The 21310-nt window shown below is 41.8% G+C and overlaps 1 long non-coding RNA gene across 1 annotated transcript; it reads left to right on the forward strand.

Annotated features, from left to right (window-relative positions):
* The first annotated feature begins 8576 nt into the window (after window positions 1–8576).
* LOC144455352 (uncharacterized) lies at window positions 8577–13191 on the forward strand. The gene is made up of 2 exons (XR_013484066.1): window positions 8577–8767; window positions 12918–13191. It is a non-coding gene; the product is annotated as an uncharacterized LOC144455352 (long non-coding RNA).
* Window positions 13192–21310: the final 8119 nt, after the last annotated feature.

The raw sequence follows: 21310 nt of genomic DNA on the forward strand, positions 1-21310 counted from the left end.
TTACCACTTGGAGTGTTGGGGAGGCGCGGAAGATGACAAGGCCCTGAATAAGTCGTGCCTCTTAAGTCCAGAAGCCATGTTGGAGACTCCCAGGCTCCTGGGCTCTTGTGATAGTGACTCTGTGGCTTCTAAGTAACTGTAGAGGTACTAGGAAAATAATATGAATATTGATGCCATTTCTCTGATATCTGAGAGGCTCTGAAATGCACTTACAACTTAGATTATTGTTCTCATTTAATGGAGGGTAATCAGCCGCTGGGTCCACACACTACATATTCACTGAGTTTTGAGCAATTCTTTACGATAGCAGTAAATTTATGAGCCATTCTCTTATCTACTATTCCCTCCTACCCACTTCACCCCCCCCCCCATCATGTTCATTCATTGTCAGTGTGACAGCAAAGTGCATGACTGAGGAGCAATTACCCGGAGCAAATGGATTCGCAGCAGATTCAAAGAGATTGATAACAATGAGTGCAGACATACATTATTAGGAAATTAAAGTGGAAATCAAGCAAGAATTAGAAGGGGAAACCTGTGAGTCTAAAGTATTTACCTATTTTAAAATAAAAACAGTTTTTGAACATCCCTGTCCTCTCCTGATGTTAGAGTAATCCCATTGGCCAGTAGGCAATGAGAAGAATGGTATGATTGCTGACCCCTTAAAATGTTCACGCAGAAAGAAAAGTTATGATGGCTAGTTAATCCCTATGCTATGGTTTCCATTCATTAAGATTATACAACTTTTTTGAGAACTTTTTTTTTTTTGGCTAGACAATGGGGTTAAGTGACTTGCTCAGAGACACACAGCTAGTAAGTGTTATGTGTCTGAGGTCAGATTTGAACTCAGGTCCTTCTGAATCCAGGGCCTGAAACCTAGCTGCCCCTTGAGAACCTTTCTGACAGGGTCTTGGGTACCACTTAAGGAGAGTTAAAAGTTTCCAAATCAGGCTATCATTCAACTCAACACTTATCCAACCTTATGTGTGTTAGGGAAGAAAATAGTGGGGAAAAAAAAGGACTAGTCTCTGCCATTAAGGATCTTGTAATCTACTAGGGAAGATATGATAGGTGCACAAATAGGAAGGACTTAACTATTTCTTCTGCAAACAAGATACTCCAATGTCTCAGCTCTGGTTGGGGCATTTTCTCAGACTGTCCCCCACGCTCTCCCTTTTCTGACCTGCCTGGCTTCTTTGAAATCCCAACTAGAATCCCCAAGTTCTAAGAAACCTTCCCCAACCTCTCTTAATTCCAGTGCCTTTGCTCTGTTAATTTTTTCCTATTAATCCTTTTTAATTCTTATTCCTATTAATCCTATTAAAATTAATTCAATCCTATTAAAATGAATTCATATTAATCCTAATAGCTTGCTTTGTTTATATTTGTTTGCATGTTGTCTCTTCCATTGAATTGTAAGATCCTTGAGGGTAGGAACTGTCTTTTGTCTCTTTTTGAGTCCCCTGTACTTAGCACAATGCCTGGCACATAGTAGGTGCTTAATAAATGGCTACTGGTTTGTTGATAGGTAGGGAGTAGCTGGGCAAAAGTGAAATCCTCTAGAAAATATTTAAGAATAATAAAGTACTCATGGCCGGAGGTTGTCAGAGGATGTTTCATAGAAAGGATGATTCTTGAAGGAGCCTTGAAAGAAAAGGAGGCTCCAATCAAATTAATCATGTGCCTGTTACATGTGGTACACTGTGCTGGGGGGACCTTTCTCGAAGAGCTCACAGAGTCTCGCAGGGGGAGATGAGACATGAACAGCCTCAAGGGTAAGGACTGTTTAATTTATGTCATTGTATTCTTGCTAAAGCTTAGCATTATGCTTTGCAAATAGAACATATTTAATAAATGCTTTTTGGATTGAATAAAAGGATGGCTGATGATACAAGACAATGTGGTAAGTACCAAAGGATCAAAATGTACAGCAATGACAGACTGATAGATAAATAGATAGACAGACAGACAGATATAAGATGCTGTTCAGTCATTTTCAGTTGTGTCTGACTCTTCGTGATCCCCATTTGGAGTTTGCTCAGCAAAGATACTGAAGTAGTTTACTATTTACTTCTCCAGCTCATTTTACAGATAAGGAAACTGAGGCAAACAGGATTAAGTGGCTTTCCCAGGGTCACACAGCTAGTAAGTATCTGAGGTCAGATTCGAACTCAAGAAGATGAGTCTTCCTGACTTCAGGCTTGGGGGGGCGGGCAGGGTTCTGTCCTCTGGGCTACTTTTAAGATAGATACATAAGATAAATAAGCTATACAGATAGATAAGATAGATAGATCGATCGATGTTAGAGTGAGTATGCATGTATTCATCATTTACTATGTGGCAAACCGTGTGCTAAGTGCTGGGCAAACAACAATCCTTACCTCCAAGGAGGAAAGAGAAAATCCAAAAGGGATCTGGAAAGGGAGGCTACTGGGGCCTGGAGGGATCAGAAAGGCTTTGTGGAGGAGGTGTAGTTTGAATAGGGGTTTGAATGATCGACGAGATTTGGACAAGGACGTTGTGTGATGCTGAGTCAAAGGCCTGAAGTGGGAATGTCCAAGGTCTATGTAGCTGTATCTGGGACAATATATAGACCAGTATGACTGATTTGGATGATATTTCTACCTCTCTGGGGCTTTAAGGTTTACCCATCTTTTTGCCCATAGTAACCCTTTGATTTAGACAGTCTAAGCTTTATTATCCTCATTTTCCGATGAGGAAAATAAAGCTAAGAGCACATAAGTGACTTGCTCATGGTCAGCTCTCAAGGCCGATATTTGAAGTCAAGCTTCCAGGCTCTAGATCTAGTGGGTTTTCCCCTCCACTGTGCTGCCTCTTTAAAATTTAGAGCATGCTGGGGAGAGAGTAGAGGTGAATTGCAAAGCAAGATCTAGAACCCTTTACAAAATATAAACATTGCCCTTTCTCCATTCCAAAGTCACTAATTTGCTTTTATTTGACTAGAGCATGGAGTCATTTTATCCTGGCTTTGAAAGTGAAATCTGCTTGGTAGCTGACAAAGCTATGTGGGTGTGGACAGCTCTAGTTCTTTGGTGAATTAAAGGGAATAGGGTCCTCTTTTCACCTCTGTTGGGATCAGTGAATTCCTGTCACTATCTGTTGAAAGAAAATAACTTCCTATGAAGTGACTTGGGAGAGTAGAGGACTAGGGTATAGGTGAGTGGAAAGGGAGAGGCACTACCCAAAGGAAGGAAGTCACAGATCCAGATTTGCTCTTTTCTGTTCACCTAAGTCACAAATATCTTTATTTAGTTTCATACAAAAACTGGAAGCCAATGACCTCAGACAAGGGCAGAGTCAAGAACAAGAGATGGAAAGAGGCAAATTGAGGCTTGGGGTCAGGAAAAACTTCCCAGCAGTGAGACCTGTCCAGCAGTGAAATGGGCTAGCCTGGTAGGTACTGGGGGCTCCAGGTAGAGGGGATGATGACTTGGCAGATTCATCGTAATAGGGATTCTTTTTTTGGGTGTGAGGTGGAGTACGAGGCCATTGAAGTCCCTTCAAAACTCAAAAATTCCATGATCCTGTGATTTCTGAAAGTAACTGTGTATGATAGATGAGAATTTCCTGAAATGCTTAAGGAGAGCTCTAAGGTAGAATGAGAAACCAGTCTCCAATGAAGGAACCAGGATGATTTTTTTTAAAGCAGATACGGAGATGCTTAATTATTTACTGTATTACAGTATTAGACATAACGCTTGAGAGCTTCAATAAATAAGCGTAATGGGCTCCCTTTAAAAATGTATTGGTTGACAATTTATTTACGTATGTATATGAACATTAGGTTATACTATAGCTTGTCTGTCTTCTCTTGGAGGAAAAGTACTTGATGGGAAGCCTTAATTGGAGCAGGCAACTAAAAGTATGTCCTTCTCTTTGCTCTACCTACCTTTTTTTTCTCTCACGCACATTGTATGGTCTGTGCTTTCTATAGTTATGCTGACCACATAGCTGTTTCTCACTTGTAAAATAGTTGATATTGAGAGACTGTTTTCTAAGGGCCAAAAACAATGGAAATGAGAATTAACAATGTAAAGATATAAAATAGAATGGCTACTCTGTGGTTGTACTGAGTGTCTGGACTGGATTAGTGGTGGCTTTGATCTGTTTTCATTCTTTTAGGGAAAAGGACTGTGCTGAATATATGACTTGCACTTCTCTTAGAATTAATGATTTAGAGCTGTCTTTGACATGATTATTTATAGTTTGAAATTCTTCTTTTAAGAACTGTTTATATACATCCTTTGACCACTTATCCATTGGGGAATGGCACTTGGCTTTATGTATATTTTAGGTCCTTACATATCTTGGATATTGGGCTCGTATCAAAAGTATTTGATGCAAAGATTTCTGCCCCCTCCCCAACTGACAGCATTCCTTCTTATCTCAGTTGCATTGATTTTGTTCATGTGAAAACTTTTTAATTTCATTTAATTGAAATTGTCTATTTTATTCTTGTAATTGCCTCTATGCCTTGTTTGTTAAGAATTCTCTTCTTAGCCAAAGCTACGAAAGATCTAGTTTCCTTTTGATTTTTTTATGGTCAATAATTTAAAATTCAGGTTGTGTGTCTATTTCCAACTTATTGTGGTATATGGTTTAAAGTGTTAGTCTAAATCTAATTTCTGTCAAACTCCTTTCCAGTTTCCCTATGTTAGGTGAATGTCTCTCTTTAGAAAGGTCAAATCAAGAAAATGTTATGGCAATAGCCAACCGTAATTGCTCTGAAATGCTACTTCAGGCATAAAGTACTCTAGTGATCTGATTGAACAGCATATCCAAGGTCAGCTGCAAGATGCTAGGAATTTGATTCCATTCAATTCGATTTGATTAAGTCACCATTAATTAAATGCCCAGTAGAGAGGCAGTTTGATGTAACGGACACCACTGGTCTTAGAATCCATTACTTGAAGGAGAGACTCAGGGAATCCCATTTTCTAGAGACATTGTAAGTTACAGGATCATTGATTTAAAACTACAGGGGACCTTAAATGTCATCTGGTCAAGGCCCTTCATTTTGCAAGTGAGAAAAATTAGGCCAGAAGAAGTTAAATGACCTGTCTGTGGTCACACAGGTAGTAAGTGGCAGAAGTGAATTTGAACCAAGATACCCTGATTCGGGAGAGTCAGGACTCTCCACTCCCCCCCCTGCCATCTCTCCCTTTTCTGACCCTCAGTTTACCTCATCTATAAAATGGGGATGGCTTCCTCCCAGAATGTGCAAATCAAAGGAAGTGATATCTGCAATGTGCTTTAGAAACCTTAAAATACCACACTAATGTCATTGTGGTCTCTGTTCTTAAGGAGTCTGCAGTGGTGGGGGAGGAGAGGGATATTGTTCATAAAGACACTTGGCTGTACAGTGCTGCTTGGAGAGCCAGTGGGATATAAAGGGGAAGGGGAGTAAACATTTATATAGCACCTACTATGTGCCAGATACTATATTACCTCACTTGATCCTCACAAAAACCCTGGGAGGTAGGTAGGTGCTATTATTATACTCATTTTACAATTGAGGAAACTGAGGCAAACAAACAGAAGTTAAGTGGCATGCTCAGGGTCACACAGCTAGTTAGTATCTGGGGCTGGATTTGAACTCAGGGTCTTCTTGACTCTAGGCCAAGGCTCTATCTCCTATATCACCAGTTGCCTCCTGTAAAATACTACTTGTGGAACCTACCTCACATGAACCGAGAACATGAAAGGAAAGTGCTTTGAGAACACAAATCTGGCCATCATTAGCTGAATTAGTTGTTATCACTATAGGTTGACATAGAAAAGGAAAGCCTTTATATAATATATATAAAATAACAATATATATATTATATAAAATAGATAATATATATTATATATCATATATAATAAATATTATGTATAATATATAATTATATCATATGTTATATATAATAACTATTATACATACATACATATATACACACACACACACACACACATATATATATATACATATATGTATACAATAGCTCCTACTTACAATGGTGCCTTCCCCACAACTACCTTGTAAGGCAGCCAGTGCAAGTATTAACATCCTTCTTTCATAGCTAAGAAAACTGGGGTCCAAAAACTGGGGTCCCATACACATTGGAGATGGGATTTAAACTCAGGCTTTCTGACTCCAAATCCAGTATTCTTTCAATTCTACCAAGAGGTTTTATTGAGAACTTCATGTGTGCCAGGTCCTATGGAAGGTACTTGAAACCCAAATACAATGAAAGAAATGATCCTTAGTTGCAAGTTTTACGTCTGTGAACAGAGGAGACAGTAATGTCATAGATGAGTATATACAGAATAGATGTAAAGAAAATAAATGCAAAAATAGTGAAATACAAGGTAGTTTGACAGCAAGGGTACTAGCAGTTGGGAGGGGGGTGTTAAGAAATACATTAAATGGTTCTTTGAGCTGTATCTTGAAGGAAGACAGGGAAGAGGGATGGTAATCCATTCCAGGTGTGGGGCATAATGTATATACTGTGTGTTTGTCTATATATGTGTATGTGTGTGTGTGTGTGTGTGTGTGTGTGTATACACACTTATACATAATATGTATGTGTCTATACACACACATATATACATATATAATACACTGTATACATACACATATAATATACCATATATATGTATTTATAATAGACTATAGATATAATGTATAAGGTATAAGTGTTTGGAGGTAGAGTGCTCTTTATGAGGAAGAGAAAGAAGGCCAGTTTGAATAGATCAAAGGGTATATGGAATGGGGAAGTAATGTCTTTGAAAAGATAGTTTGGGAAAGGTTTTAAAAGCCAAATAGATGAGTTTGTATTTTATCCTAGAGGCAATAGGCCACTAGAGGAGTGACAGAGTCAGATCTGAGCTTAAGGAAAATCACTGGCAGCTATATGGAGGAGGGATTGGAGTCTAGAGACACCTGAGGCAGGGAAACCAATTAGGATGTGATTGCAATAATCTAGGCAAGAGGTAATGAAGGTCTGACCTCATCTGTGTGAGTAGAACTAGGGGACAGATGGGCAAGATGTTATAGAGATAGAAATGGAAAGATTTAACAACTGATGGATTATATGGGCTTAGAGAGAGTGGGAGGGTCAAAGATGTTGCCAAAGCTATGAACCTGGGAGACTAGAAAAAGTTGGCACCTTCAAGAGAAATGGGGAAATTTGGGAGATAGATGGGTTAGGGGTGAGGGTGGCCATGGAGACAATGAGTTCTGTTTTGGACAGGTTGATCTTGAGATGTCTCTGGAACATCCAGTTTGAAATGTCCAATAGGCATCTGGTGATGTGGAACTAAAACTAAGGAAAGAAATTGTGGTTGTAGACCTGTGAGTTGTTGGCATAGAGATGATCATTAAACCAATGGAAGTTGATGAGGTCACCAAGAGAGGCAGTGTCAAAGGGGAAGAGGGAGGCTTAAGATAGAACTTTGAAGAACACTCACAATCAGGGGGAGTAAAGTCAATAATAACTCAGCAAAAAACAAAAACAAAACTGAGAAGGAATGGACAGACAGGTAGGATGGGAAACAGGGAAAAGTAGAGCCAAGAATATCTAGGAGGAGTGTCAAATGCTACAGAGGTCAGAAAGGATGAGGACTGAAAAAAGACCATCAGATTTGGCAAATAAAGGGTCATTGGTGACTTGAGAGAGAAAGCATTTTAAGTCTAATGATGACACAAGCAGTGAAATGCTAAAGGGTTGATGAGTGAGTAAGAGAAGTGGAGGTACATACCATTTTTTAGGAGTTTGGCTGAGAAAAGGAGGAAAAATATAGGATTATCACTTGATGGGATCGTAAGGTCTAGTGAAAGATTTTTTGCTTTTGTTTTTAAAACATGGTAAGGCACATTTAAAAGAGTAAGGAAGGAATAGAGCCTAGGAATGAAAAGCCGCTATGTAGGTGCACGGCTCAGTGCTCCAAGATCTAATGTAACCTAGTAGTCAGGCTAAGATCAGTGTGATTAATTGCTTTCAACATGATGTAACTGCCTATGGGCTTGTAGCCTATGTTACCCAAGCAATTAACTACAAGACATAATCGTTGGTGATGTTATTTATCGTTCGCTATGCCCAAGTCATCTAAAAAGTGAGGCATAGAAAAGGCAAGGAGATACATCATTCTCTGTCCCTTGGGGCAAAAAACCCAGGAATATGATGGAGACCACCAGTTCTCACTTTGTCCCTGTGCCAAAACAGTGTATGGGGCTAATGGCCCTTCATTACAGAGGGGTTAGAAGGTCTCCAGGCCTTCACAATTCATACTCTCTATTTGCTCATTCAAGGTCAACTCAACAAATTCAGTTCAACAAAAAAATTATAATCACCACCACCATCATTATTATTATAGCTAACATTTCTATAGCATCGTTAGCACTTTACCGATATTACTTCATTTTATTCTTACAACAACCCTGGGAGGGAGGTGCTGTTTTTATCCCCATATTATAGATATGGAAACTGAGGCAGCCAGAGGTTAAGTGATTTACGCCATTGGAAAGATCCTGAAGCCAGATTTAACCTTCCATCTTCCTGATTCCAGGTCCAGGGCTGTGCTGAGAGTTTACTAAACATGGGGCACTATGTTGGTATCTGACAGCCAAGCCCTAGTCTCACTGAGAAGTCTGATTCCCGTTCCTCCATGAGCTTACAATCACATTGGGAAGATGAGCCATGAAGTGGTACAAAGGAGTTCCTGGAAATTGTTTGGATGCACCATCTATTCAAAACCATTGCTCGTGAGTCCCTATTTTTCACTGGATCTCCCTCTATCATGTGCGCAATTAAACAGGTGACATCTTAGGAAGGTAAAGGTCAATTACTTGAAACAAAAGGCAAATTGAGCAACAAAGGGTTAAATCAACAACAGGCTTTCCAGTGTCTCCCATTTCTTGAAACTCCCTTCTTGTGCCTCTAATTTAGGAGGAAATAAATCTACTCATCTCTGCTTCCGTCTAGTCTCATCCTTTAATTTGTTGGCTAGGGAACCCAAAGGATGTTAATGACTTATTTGGTGCATGGCTGTTTTAGCCTCAGTGCCTGAAAGTACTGTATTTCTGCATGGGAGGGCTAGCAGTGGGTCTTGCTATGTCCTCTTAGGACCTGGTAAGGAGAAACACCTCCTGTTCATGCTTCTCCTGTGAGTGCTGGTCCCCTCTGAGGCAGATGCTTCATGCCGCTAGCATCGCTGTTGGTTAGGCATAACTCCCCATGCTCTACTCTCTCCTCCTGGCTGGGACATTTTTAAAATTTAGCCTGCCTCTTGTCAACTAACTCTTCAGAATACCTCCCAGTAATTGTTTTTAAAAATTCTTGTTATGGGAGCCATCATTGCCCTGTATCTAGGTGACACCCACAGCACTAGCTTCTGGGGGATGCAGTTTTGAGTGAGAAGGTGGGGTAGATATGACCCCTGTTCCACTTCAAGGTTTTAACAATCTACAATTTCACTCGTGTGGCTATTTCCCCCACCATCACAGTTCCTAACTCTTGTACAATTTAACAGAAAGCATTTTGAAAGCTGCTGTGGATGAAAAAAAATTTCATAAAAGAAATGCAACAAGATTGTATGTGATCAGTCTCTATGATACAAGGAATAATTTCTATAAGACTTCAGAAAAAGGGAGATATCAATTTGGTCTGGGGCAGTCAGGAATAGATTGATGGAGGAGGGGGGATTTCAGCTGGGCCTTGAAGGGTAGACACAATTTAGAAGGGGTTGGGGTAGTTAAGAAGGGCTTTTCAAGTGGCACACAGGAAGAAGGGCTTAGGCATTAGCAAAGACACGGAAATAGGAAAACACAAGAAGTGAAGAGCAGACCAGTTTGATTGGAGCTGGTGCTTCCATTGAGGGAAATGATGGGAAATTATCTTGAAATATTACATTGGAGCTGTATTTTGGAGAGCCTTCAATATCAGGCACGGGAGTCTGGCCTTTATCTTGTAGGTGAAGAGGAGCTATTGAAGACTCTTGAGCAGGATGAAAAGAATTTTAGGAAGATTAATCTGAAAATCTGGGTCAGAAAGATAGTGTGTGTTGGGGGAGGCAGGGCAGGACAAGGAGATCAAAAAGAAGACTCCTGCCTTGCTAAAGGTGAAGAGGGTCTCGGCTAGGTTGGGTATGAGCTGGATAATCATGCTTGTTTACTACCAGATGTCAGATTGAACTTGTTCAGGGTCGAGTTATGTCCCAGAGAGTGAACAATCAGCCCATTGACCTCACTATTATCTCCTGTGTTCCATCACCCGGCCTCACAGTAGAGGGAGTCTATAAGAGAAACACTGCTAATACTCTGGGAAGATGAGAGGTCTCCTAGGCAGGGGATGACCTCTTATTATGTATTTGACAGCCCCTTTGACCAGAGTGCCTACAGGCAAACATTCAATTAGCATGCATTTGTGGCTCTAAAGTCTGGTCTACTCCAACTATCCAGAAGCTCTTTTCTCTTATTTCCATCCCCACCCTACTCAAGGACCAGGAAAGATTATTCTTTTCTTTGCCCAGTATTGACAGGTGGACAAATTTGTATGACAGCTCTTTCATTCTGTATTGGCCAATATTGGGAACTAGGCAAAAAAAAAAATGTTAGGTCATCTCAGAATTACCCATGGAATGCCTGCCTTTCCAATGTGAAGGAAAAACATCAGCTCCACTCTTCTTCAGCAGGAACTAGGGCAGGGGTGGGGAACCTATGGCCTTGAGGTCACATGTGGTTTGCCAACCCTGAACTAGGAAAAGGCAATTGGGACTTGAAGGCACCAAAATTTAGCTGGGGCACCCTTAAACAGCACAGATACGACTAAGCTTAGCATTTACTTACAAAGAATAGTTAGTGAAAATGAGAAACTAAAAAAATGGCGGCTTTCTCCCCCCAGCCATCATAGGTGGAGGAAGAGGGTATGCTGGTAAATGTTGAACTGGCTCTCTGGGAGGGGAAGTGTAAACAGGACACACTTTTAAGTTTCATGCATATTATTAACATTTTCTCCATCACTTTTTTTTAAGTCTAGACAATCAGCAAAACAAGAAACAACCTGTGATTTGTGGCATTTGCTGCAGCATTTGCAGATTTCCAAGGCATCAATGCCTTCGTGGAAAACTGTCCAAGTCTTGCTGTTGTCTTCGAGCTGGCTGCAGCACAGCCTGGATGGAGCCCTCCCCAGAGAGGCCTCAAGGTGTCCCTGAGCTTTGGCAGCACCCCTCCCTTCCCCCCAAATTGAATCGAGGGGGCATTTTGTATCACTTATAAAAACCATTAGTTATGGTTCTGCTGTTTCCCAAACAGAAAAATCAAGAAAATAAGGAAAGTGAGATCTACATCCCCGGGAAGTCTTCTTAGGGAACCATCCCCTTGAGGAAAAAAGAAATAGTAGCAGTCCCTGAGTATTTCTCCCATAGCTCTTTACGGTGCTTGACCACTTCATTTTTCTTGGTTAATCTCCAACATTCCCCCTGCCCTGGCCCCCACTAACACAAACAGGCCAGGTGTTTTCTCTCCATACCAAATGACCCATAAGTGATTTTTGCATGCGTTATTTCAGCTCAGCTGGGGTTACTGATGAGGATGAGAACCAGAGTGTGGGGTGGTAGAAGGGGGGGTTATTCTTGGCCCTGATTTGTTCCATCTCAGCTGGGCACATCTGGTCTGGTCAACTGGAGATTTGTACTTTGGTGCTGGCCTGAGCACATCACCCTGCTTTGCTCCTCACCTGTCCTCCTCCCTCCCTCAAACTCCCAGGATATCCAGGTGAAATCAGGTTAAAGAGAATAGCAAGGATAGCCTTGAAAGGAACAAGATGAGGATAAGAAAGCCAGAGGAGGACTTGTAGAAGTAGAGAGGGTCAGGGGGAAGGGCTGGTTTATGGACTGATTGTACCAGGGTGTCAGAATGCTTTTAGTACCAACTAACTGAGGTCACCTGAAGCAGGACCAACCCCCATGGGGATGACCTTGACTTACCACGTACCATTGAGGCAAGGGCCAATTTTTCAGCATGGACCCTTTTAAATAGAGCCAGGGTGGGACAGAAAAGCCGATGGGATGAGGTCTTCTTCACAGAAAGTATTTCAGGAAGACTCCTCCCATGACAACATCATTCACATCCCTTGCTTTCTCTCCACTCAACATCACAGACCCTCTGATTCGGTTCCTCACTGCCTTATTCCCTGGTAATTCCAAACTAGAATATCCCAAGAAAGGTTGCCTCCCCCTTGGCAGGTCCTAGGCTCCAGAATTCTTAATTTCTCCTCCGTTTCCCACATTCTAAATAAGGCAAAAACCTACTAGTTGGGCTCCCTGGATCCAGCGCCACCCTGTTCTAATCCATCCTCCATACAGCTATTCAATCAATGGCCCTAAATCACAGTTCTCACCATGTCACTCCTTAGCTGAAGAGGCTTCTGTGGCTCCCTAATACCTCTAGACTGAAATACAAACCCTCTGGCATTTAAAGGCCTTCACACTTTCTAGTTGTATCACCTTGGTCAAGTTCCTTAACCTCTATCAGCCTTAGTGTCCTGGATTTTTTTGTGATGAGCGAATGAGATAATACATGTAAAGTGCTTTGTAAAATGCTATATAAATATTAATATGATTATTATTTACCTGGCTCCAGTCTGATGACACATTACTCACCATCACATACTCTGTGTTCCAGTCTGACTGGCCTACTTCCTGTACATGATCGTCTATCTCCTGCCTCAGTGCTTTTGCATGGGCTGTCCCTCATGCCTGGCACACTATCCCTCCCCATCTCTGTCTTTTGGAACACTTAGGCCCCTTCTAGGATCAGTTCAAGGGCTATCTCTTACACAAGGTCTTTCCTCATGCCTCCCTGTTAATGTTTTCCCATCACTTTGACTTAATCTTGTATATCTTTTGTATTATAGGTGCTGTTGATCCCCCAGTAGACTATCAGCTCCTTGAGGGCAGGGATTGCTTCCTTTTTGACTTTGTCCAGTCTGGAGGACAATTCATCTACTTTATGCCACATACCCAGTCACCGGGGATACACCAAAAATGAAACACCAGAGGACCTTTAACCAGGGATGGAGGGGGAAGAAGAAAGGGCAGAGAAGAGGGGACAAGGTCAGGGCTTTCTTCAGGCCCCAGGATATTTTTGACCTCACATTCAAGGTCCCATCAATAAATTTCTGAAAATTCCATTCTGTTCCTCAAGTCTCTGAATATAATAAGCTAAAAACATCCCTTCCTGGTTTTCTATTTATGACTGTTCCATTGAGATTTTTGAAACAGCCCTGGGCAAATTTGTAAAGCAAGTCAAGTTCATCTTCCCTGCTCCCCTCTCTGTACTTCATACCCCACTCTTGTGACTCTTGCTAACCCTTCTGGTTATTTTGAGCTGGGAACTTCCCAAGGCAGGCCCCAGGCTCCTGAACCCTCAGTTTCTCCGCCTTTGTCCCATTCTAAAGTCCTCCAACTTTGCTGCTCTGCTAACAGCTTGGAAATATCTAATGTCAATCATTCATACTTTAGTGTGAGTTAATATATTCCATAGTAGTGATGGAGTAGTGGATTCTCCATAAAGGCTCATTGGTGATGATATGATAATTAACTTATCAATTTGATTTGTGTTACTCTGGCTCTGTATGGCAGAAGGGAGGGGTAATGTGGTGACATATTATTCCATTAAATAGTAGAAAGAGCACTGGATTTTGAGTCAGAGGACCTGGGTTCAAGTCCCATTCCTTCTCCTTGTTACCTATTTGACTTTGGGCAAATCATTTGACCTTCTGGGGCCTCAGTTCTCTCATCTGTAAAATGCAGGAGTTGATTCTAAAAGACCTTTAAGGTCCCTTCTAGGTCTAAATCATATGATCTCTGAAATCAAGGTGAAAGGTGAACCCTGTTCCAACAATGAAATCTCCCAAAAGTTGCTAAATCCAAAGTCCAAAAAAGTTGCTGCTGATCAGAGTCCAAAAAACCACACAGGCTCAGAATAGGTACAAGCCACAGAAAATTTTAATAGGAAAATCTACCTCCTGTCCTAGGCTTTTTTGCATCTTGCTGCAAATTTGCATTGGGTTGTTTTTTTTCCAGTACAATTTCTCTTGCATGCCAAGGCAAGATGGCCAAGTGTTGATTTAATTTGGAGGTTCTTATCCATAGGGTTTTTCTGTCTCTCCATCTTTTGCAACTAATAATAAAACGCTGGATCAATTCTCAGAAAGCAGTGTCAGTGTGTTTTTTTTTCCAGAATCATAATCATAACCTTCCCAGAATTATAAAATCTTCCAGGGATAGAAAGACCAAGAATGTGGTAGGACAGGAGAAAGTCAATGGTCTTGTCCCTTGGGGCTAAGTTGGGTCACTGAGCCTTTCCTCCTTTTAACCATCTGCGTGAGAGAACAAAAGAATTTTGGAGTCAAGAAACTAGGGGACCCTGAACCTTGAAAACCCTGGGCAACTTTGCTAGAAGAGTACTGATCCGAATGGAACCTGACTGAAAGCAGAATTAAGCATGTGGAAATTAAGCAGCCAGTTTCATAGTCTTTTGGAACCTCATTAGGTCATTAACAGATGTATCCCTCAATGACCAGAAAATATGGTTCAAAACACATATTTAAGCCCGATGCCCTTGCTAGCTGGGATTGCTCTCTGTTCCAAAGAGCTTGGCACCTGGGCAAGGAATTTCCTTCTAGAGAGGAAATGGTCGTTCTGGCTAACACAGAGTTGGAAGGCACCTCAGTGTCCATCTACTGTGATCCATACACAAATGTCATACTGACTATCAAATGTCCAATCTAGCCTACACTTGAAGATTTCCAATGAAAGAGAACCCATCGCCTCCAAAGGCCACCCATTCTAAGTCTGGACAGGTCTAATTGCTGGGAAGTTTTTCCTGACATCAAACCTAACTCGACCTCTTTGCAACTTGGACCCTAAATATTATTTGAAGACTGTTATCATGGCACCTCTGAGTCTTTCACCATTGCTTTCAACTGATCCTTCTATGTCGTAGACTCAAGATCCTTCATCATCTTCACTACCCTCCTCCAGACCCTCTTAACTTACCAATGTCCTCCTTAAAATAAGCCATCCAGAATTGAACACGATACTCCAAATGTGGTCAGAGTTAAGATGTACTACTTCCTTATTCCTGGAAACTCTGTCTCTTTTAATGTAGTTCAAGACTGCATTAGAGTTTAGTTTGTTTGTTTTTGCTGGCTGTGTCATGCTGATGATTTCTACTGAATTTGCAGTCCACTAAAAATTATCCAGTCTTTTTCAGGCACATTATTGCCTAACTATAACTTCCCCATTCTGTACTTGTGAAGCTGATGTTTTGAACTCAAGCATAAGATTTTATATTTACCACCATTCTTCTTCATTTTATAATATTCAGCCCAATGCTCTAACCTGCTAAGACCTTTTTGGATACTAACTCAGTCATCCAGGGTGTTAATTATCCCTCCTAGTATGCAAATTTGATGAGCTTATCACCTTAAGCATACCACCATGAGCATAAACATAGCAAATTCGATTATTGAAGGAATTTATGGGAGTGTGAAACATGGGTTCGTGGATTTAGAGCTGAAAGGGTAATAGAAGACAAGAATAAAGATCCTTGGGGCACCCATTAGAGAGAGATCTCTTACCAAGCTGACATTGACCCATTAGAGACTACTCTTTTGAATCTAGCTCATGGGTGTGGCCCTCTAGATCCTCAAGTGTGGCCCTTTGGCTGGATTAGTCAGAGGCATTTAGGGTTAGAGCCTACTAGATTAGTCAAAGGGCTGCACTTGAGGACCTAGAGGGCCACATGTGGCCTCGAGGCAGCAAGTTCCCCACCCCTGATCTAGACTATTCAACCAGTTCCAAATCCATCTAATTGTATTATCACGTAGTCCAATCTTTAAATTTTTTCCACAAGAATAGTTTGAGATACTTTATTAAACCCTTTGCTAAAAATCTAAGTGGACTGTATCATTAGCATTTCCCTAACCTACCAGTTTAGAAACCGTGTCAAAAAAAGAAATGGTTTGTCTGAAATGACTTATTCGTGATCAAGCCATGCTGACTCTTTGTAATCATTGCTTCCTTTTCGAAATGTTCACTATCTCTTTAACGAGTCATTCTAGAAATTTCCCATGAATTGAAGTCAAGCTCATTGACCTACAGGTTGGCAAATCAGTAGACTCAATTCTCTTCCCCTTTTTTCAAAATCAGGACATTTGCCTTTCTTCATTTCTCAGGATTTTTCAGATATCACTGATAATGACACAGCCCTGCAGGATGAGGTTCATCCGAGCCAACTGACTGGAATTTATCGAGGTCCTTTCTTACAATGTCCTTATTTGTCTCATGAACAGGTGAATGAGTGAATGAATGAAACATTTATTTAGCACTTATGAACTAGCACTGGACTAAGCTTTAGGGATAAAAATACAAAAGTAAGAATCGATGTACTCAAAGGGTTTACACCCTTGTGGAGGAGACAATACACATAGAGAAACAGTGGCCAGGGAAGGATGAAGTCACAGGGATGGTGAATGGAGACACGGGGTCCATTCTAGAAGCAATGCTAGTGTTGATTTGTTGTACCGTAGTCTCATAGCTACATTCTGTTATTTGCACTTGATTCCATCTCTGGACAAATCTTTTAAAAATCTAAGTGGGTTGGTGAGCACCCTGTACATTCTTAGAGACCTTTTGGGACAGTTGCTCTTTTTCTTTCTCATTGGAATTGTTTCCCTTTGTGTCTTCAGAACTCTGGAGAATTTCCCATTTCTCTTAGGCTGACTTCCCCTATAGAATTTTAGTCCATAGCATGTAATACATCCCACTTCTGGGGCAACCCTTTGAAACCCACTCTGTTAAGATCCAGGATGCATGTCAGCCTATGCCTGGCTTTCCTCTCCTTTTCCATCACAAACTCCAGGAAGCTGTGGTCACTTTCCCCCAAGGTGCCTATCATTTCCACCCCATAAGCTGTTCCATTCTGCAAGTGAAAGTCATATGCAGAATAGAAATTTCCTCTTGTCCCTATACTTTTTGAAGGACAAAATGATCATTAAGACACATCAATAAAATTATTAGTTGCTTTGCTTTTGGCAGAGAGAGAACTTGAGCAGATGTCCAGATAATTGAAGTCTCTCATCATTACTACATCATGTGCCAGGCTTGTGATGTTTCCTGAACTTCTCATCTATTTCCTCTCTCTGCCCAGGTGGTCTGTTACATTCTGGTAACAAACTCAGTTCTACTCTTTCTTCCCTTGATCTTTATCCAACTGTGTTCCCTTCCTAGGTTGTCTGGTTCCTGGATTTCTTCACATGAATAGACTGTGATATACAATGCTGCCCTCTTCTCCAGCTCATTCTTCACTTAGCTGCCAAAACAATCTTCCTAAGGCACACATACACACAGAGAATCAGAGCTAGAAGGGACCTGACAGACTATCCCTTGATTTAAGGATGTCTGGACATGCTACTTACACCCTGCCATGGGTGTTCTAGAGAGTAGCTCAGCTGTGCCCAGGCATGCTAGCACACTTAATCTGTATGTGCCTGTACTCATCACTCAAAAACTTCTAGGGGCTCCCTACTGATTTTTCAGTCATTTTCTCAATTGCGTCTGATTCTTCATCACCCCATCTGGGGTTTTCTTGGGAAAGATACTGGAATGATTTGCCATTTTCTTCTTCAGCTCATTTTACAGAAGAGGAGACTGAGGCAAACAGGGTTAAATGACTTGCCCAGGATCACACAGCTAGTAAGTATCTGAGGCTGGATTTAAACTCAGGTCTTCCTGACTCCAGGGCAGCTGCTCTATCCACTGCACCACCTATTGATTATAGAATAAAAAAAAATTCACATTCAAGGCTGTCTAGAATATGACTCCAGCCTACTTTTCCTGCCTTCTTGCATACACACAGTGCTCCAGCCACACAAACTACTAGCTCTTCTCAACCTTGTCCTTTGGGTTTTCTCCCTCCAAACACAAGTGCCGCCTGGCCCTTCACGCCTGGAACACCTTTTCTCTAGAACTCAGCCTGCTGAGCTCCGTCCTCCTTCTCAGTAGGGCTCAGCATCACCTCCTCTGTGCAGCTTTTCCCTGACGCCTTAGCTGAAAGGGATCGCTCCCTCTTCAGATTTCCCTGGAATGCTTTGCCTGGGTCATGCTGCATTTTTTATTACTCCTATCTGTGGGCGTGGCTCCCCCAGTGGAATGTAAGCTCCTTGAGAGCAGGGCCTGCACTGCTTTTCACCTTTCTATCTTAGCACTGAGCACTGCATAGTAACACAGTAAATGCCTGCTGAAATGAATTTCTTTTTGGTAGTAGGGTTGCTGGGTGACCTGCCACCAGAGCAGAGCCTCCTCTTCTGGGGTCCCTACTACAGTCATCAAGTGATATGGGAGGTAGGAAGTGGGTGTGTTTGGGAGAGGATTTTCAGAATGGCACCTGGCAACTGCTACTATGGCTGCCCAGGCAGTAACTACCCTGAGGGTCCAGGGCCTGGCTCAAAAGGGAGGAAGAGGCTGGGAGTTTGCATAGCAGGAGAAAACTAGAATATTGGGGAATAAGGTTAGATGTGGTTGTATTGGGGACCCGACACATGATTGGCTAGGGTATGAGGAGCTCCATCTTCCCACCCTCTGATTGGCTGATCCCACCCTTTGGGCTAGGCCACAACCCCCTAACATTCCCCAACCCCGTAACATCTAGTAAAAGTGCTTTATAAACCTTAAAGCACTACATGGCGGTGACAAAATTTTGATAGAATGCCTCAGGTGCTTTCCAGCTCTAACATTCTGTAAGCTGATGACATAAACCTGGCCTTGACCTGCCTGAGTCTTGGAAGAGTCTGTCGAGAGCCCTGAACCAAACAGAAGGGGGAAGGGGAAGGGCAGTTGCAACTGTTTAGCAGATAGCACAGGGCCTGATGCATTATTAGGTGCCTGATGCACGGCTGTTGAATGGAATAGGGTGAACCGAAATACAATTGGTTGAGAAGGAAAACCCTCTGCAGTCTTGGGGCCCAGACCGAGGCAGAAGGACTGGTGCTCAGCTCCTGGGAGGTTGGAAATGCTTAGCAGGAGGCAGCTAGAGACTGATTGATGGACTAGCACCTGGGATCCCAGTTGCTAATAGCAACAAGGGCAAGAAAAGGGCTCAGTTTCCACTGAACCAAGGAGGAGAAGGCATGCTGAACATGTCAGTAATGAGGCATGGCTGTTTAGGAAGGCATAGAGCAGGGGCAGACCGGAGCCATTTGCAATCATTTTTGTGGAGCTGAGAGTCACTGGCCAATAGGCAGAAGAAGAAGAAGAGAATAAAATTCTCCTTCTCACACTTCCCCTCTTTTTCCAAATATGGTTCCTTTTAGGATAATCTGTATTCTTCTCTAATGCCTAGTCTTAGGGACAAATGCAGTTAAAAAAAATTAAGATGGGTTATGCCCCCCATTTCCATATCCTTTCTCTCTATTTGGGCCCCCCAATCCCACCTCTCAACCCCTGAAACCAGTTCTCCCTGCTGCAATGTTTCTCAGGGTACTTTCTCTTACCAAGTTCTATCTGTCCTTCCCCTAATCAAAACTGCCTGGCCTTTGTCTCATTCCTCCAGGGTTCACCATTTTGATGAGCTAACTGGATAAATTTATTCAAGTTAAGCCAATAAAAGCTTAATGTGAATCGAGGATAGTTCAAAGAATCATGGTAAATAGAGCCGGAGGGAGCCTTGGAGAACATCTCATCCATCCCCCTTGTTTTTTAGACAAGATAACAAAGGCCCTGGAGTGGGGTAGGAATGTGTTCAAGTTTATGGAGGTCATTAATGGCAGAACTGGGAAAAGGAGAGCAGACCTCCTGCCTTCTAGACCAGTCAATGTATCAATGACTCCATGTGAAGGAGTGAATAAATGGGACTCCAGGGCCAAATCAGAGAGAGATTCCAGGGAAGAGAGGTCTTCTGTGGTCCTTCTCAAATCCTACTCTGATTCATAAGGTCAATGGTAGTCTAACTTTCACCCCAGCATTCAAAGAGAAACAGGAGGGTTGAGAGAAGTGCAAAGAGGAAGGACAGTCTATGAAAAAGGTTAAAGAAGAGCCACGTGGCCCACTTACTTCCATTTACCTTTTTTCCTAGGCCCCTAAACTCTGGACTCTGGTGAACTTTCTCCTCATCTAGCCCTGGTGTTAGGCCCAACAAGATGTGTCTCTGTACCATGGCACCAGCATCCCCCACCTGAATCCTTGCCTCCCACCCTGGTGAGCATGAGTTCTGTCTGATTGGTGAGCTTTCTCCTTGTCTAATCCAGATCTGAGGGCCACCATGCCCTTCCTCTTTCTGGTCATTTCAATGTCATTCCATTGCACATGTACTGCCCCTTCATTTCCAACTGTAACTATATGTGTTGTTTTCTCATTTAGAATGTAAGCTCCTTGAGGGTAGGAACTGTCTTGCTTACTCGCATTTGTATCCCTGGCACTTACCACTGTGCTGGTATATTGTAAGTGTTGAATGAATGCTTTTTTTTTGTTCCTTAAATCCAGTGTTGATATCTATAAAAGAAAGAGGTTGGATTGGATAATTTCAAAGGCCTTTTTCTGCTCTAATCCTCTATGACCTATGGTTTGATAAACTGAGACCATTGGGTCTAAAGTAAGAATTCTTAATTAGGAGTCTATGAATTTGGTGGGTTTTTTAATATTGTGATTGTATTTCAATATAATTGGTTTCCTTTGTAATTCTATGTCCTTTATAATATACATTTAGCTACGTTATTCTGAGAAGAGGTCCATAGACATAGTCTTTATCAGACGGCTGCAGGGATCCAAGACACAAAAAAGATTAAGGACCCCAGATTTAAGGAAACAACTTCACTCCCTCCTTTTAGTAATCTTTTAAATCTATTTTATTTATCTGTTGTCTCTCTTGTTAGATTGTAGGCTCCTTGAGGGCAGGGACTCTTTTTGCCCTTTCTTTGTATCCCTGGTCCATAGTAATTTCTTAATAAATACTTGTTGACTGACTGATGGGGAGATGGTTCTCAACTGTTTTCCATCTTTATCAAGCTAGATTTACATTAGGAGAGACATGACCTGGATATGGAATAAAGAATAACTTTCTCACTGAAGTAGTAATTATGAGTTCTTACAGCCATCATTAAGAGATGCTTTGTTGCTGGCCTTTCCATGGACATCATTAAGGCCCAAGTGGCTAGACATCTTTTGGGATAGTTGAGGAGGTCTCTCTGATGGCAAGAGGAAACAAAACTAGAGGTAGATTAGATTACCATGACAAGCATCTCCCAAA

The sequence above is a fragment of the Phascolarctos cinereus genome, unplaced genomic scaffold, assembly GCF_003287225.1.
Source record: "Phascolarctos cinereus isolate Bilbo 61053 unplaced genomic scaffold, phaCin_HiC Scaffold_9;HRSCAF=440, whole genome shotgun sequence".
In the NCBI taxonomy this organism is placed as follows: Eukaryota; Metazoa; Chordata; class Mammalia; order Diprotodontia; family Phascolarctidae; genus Phascolarctos; species Phascolarctos cinereus.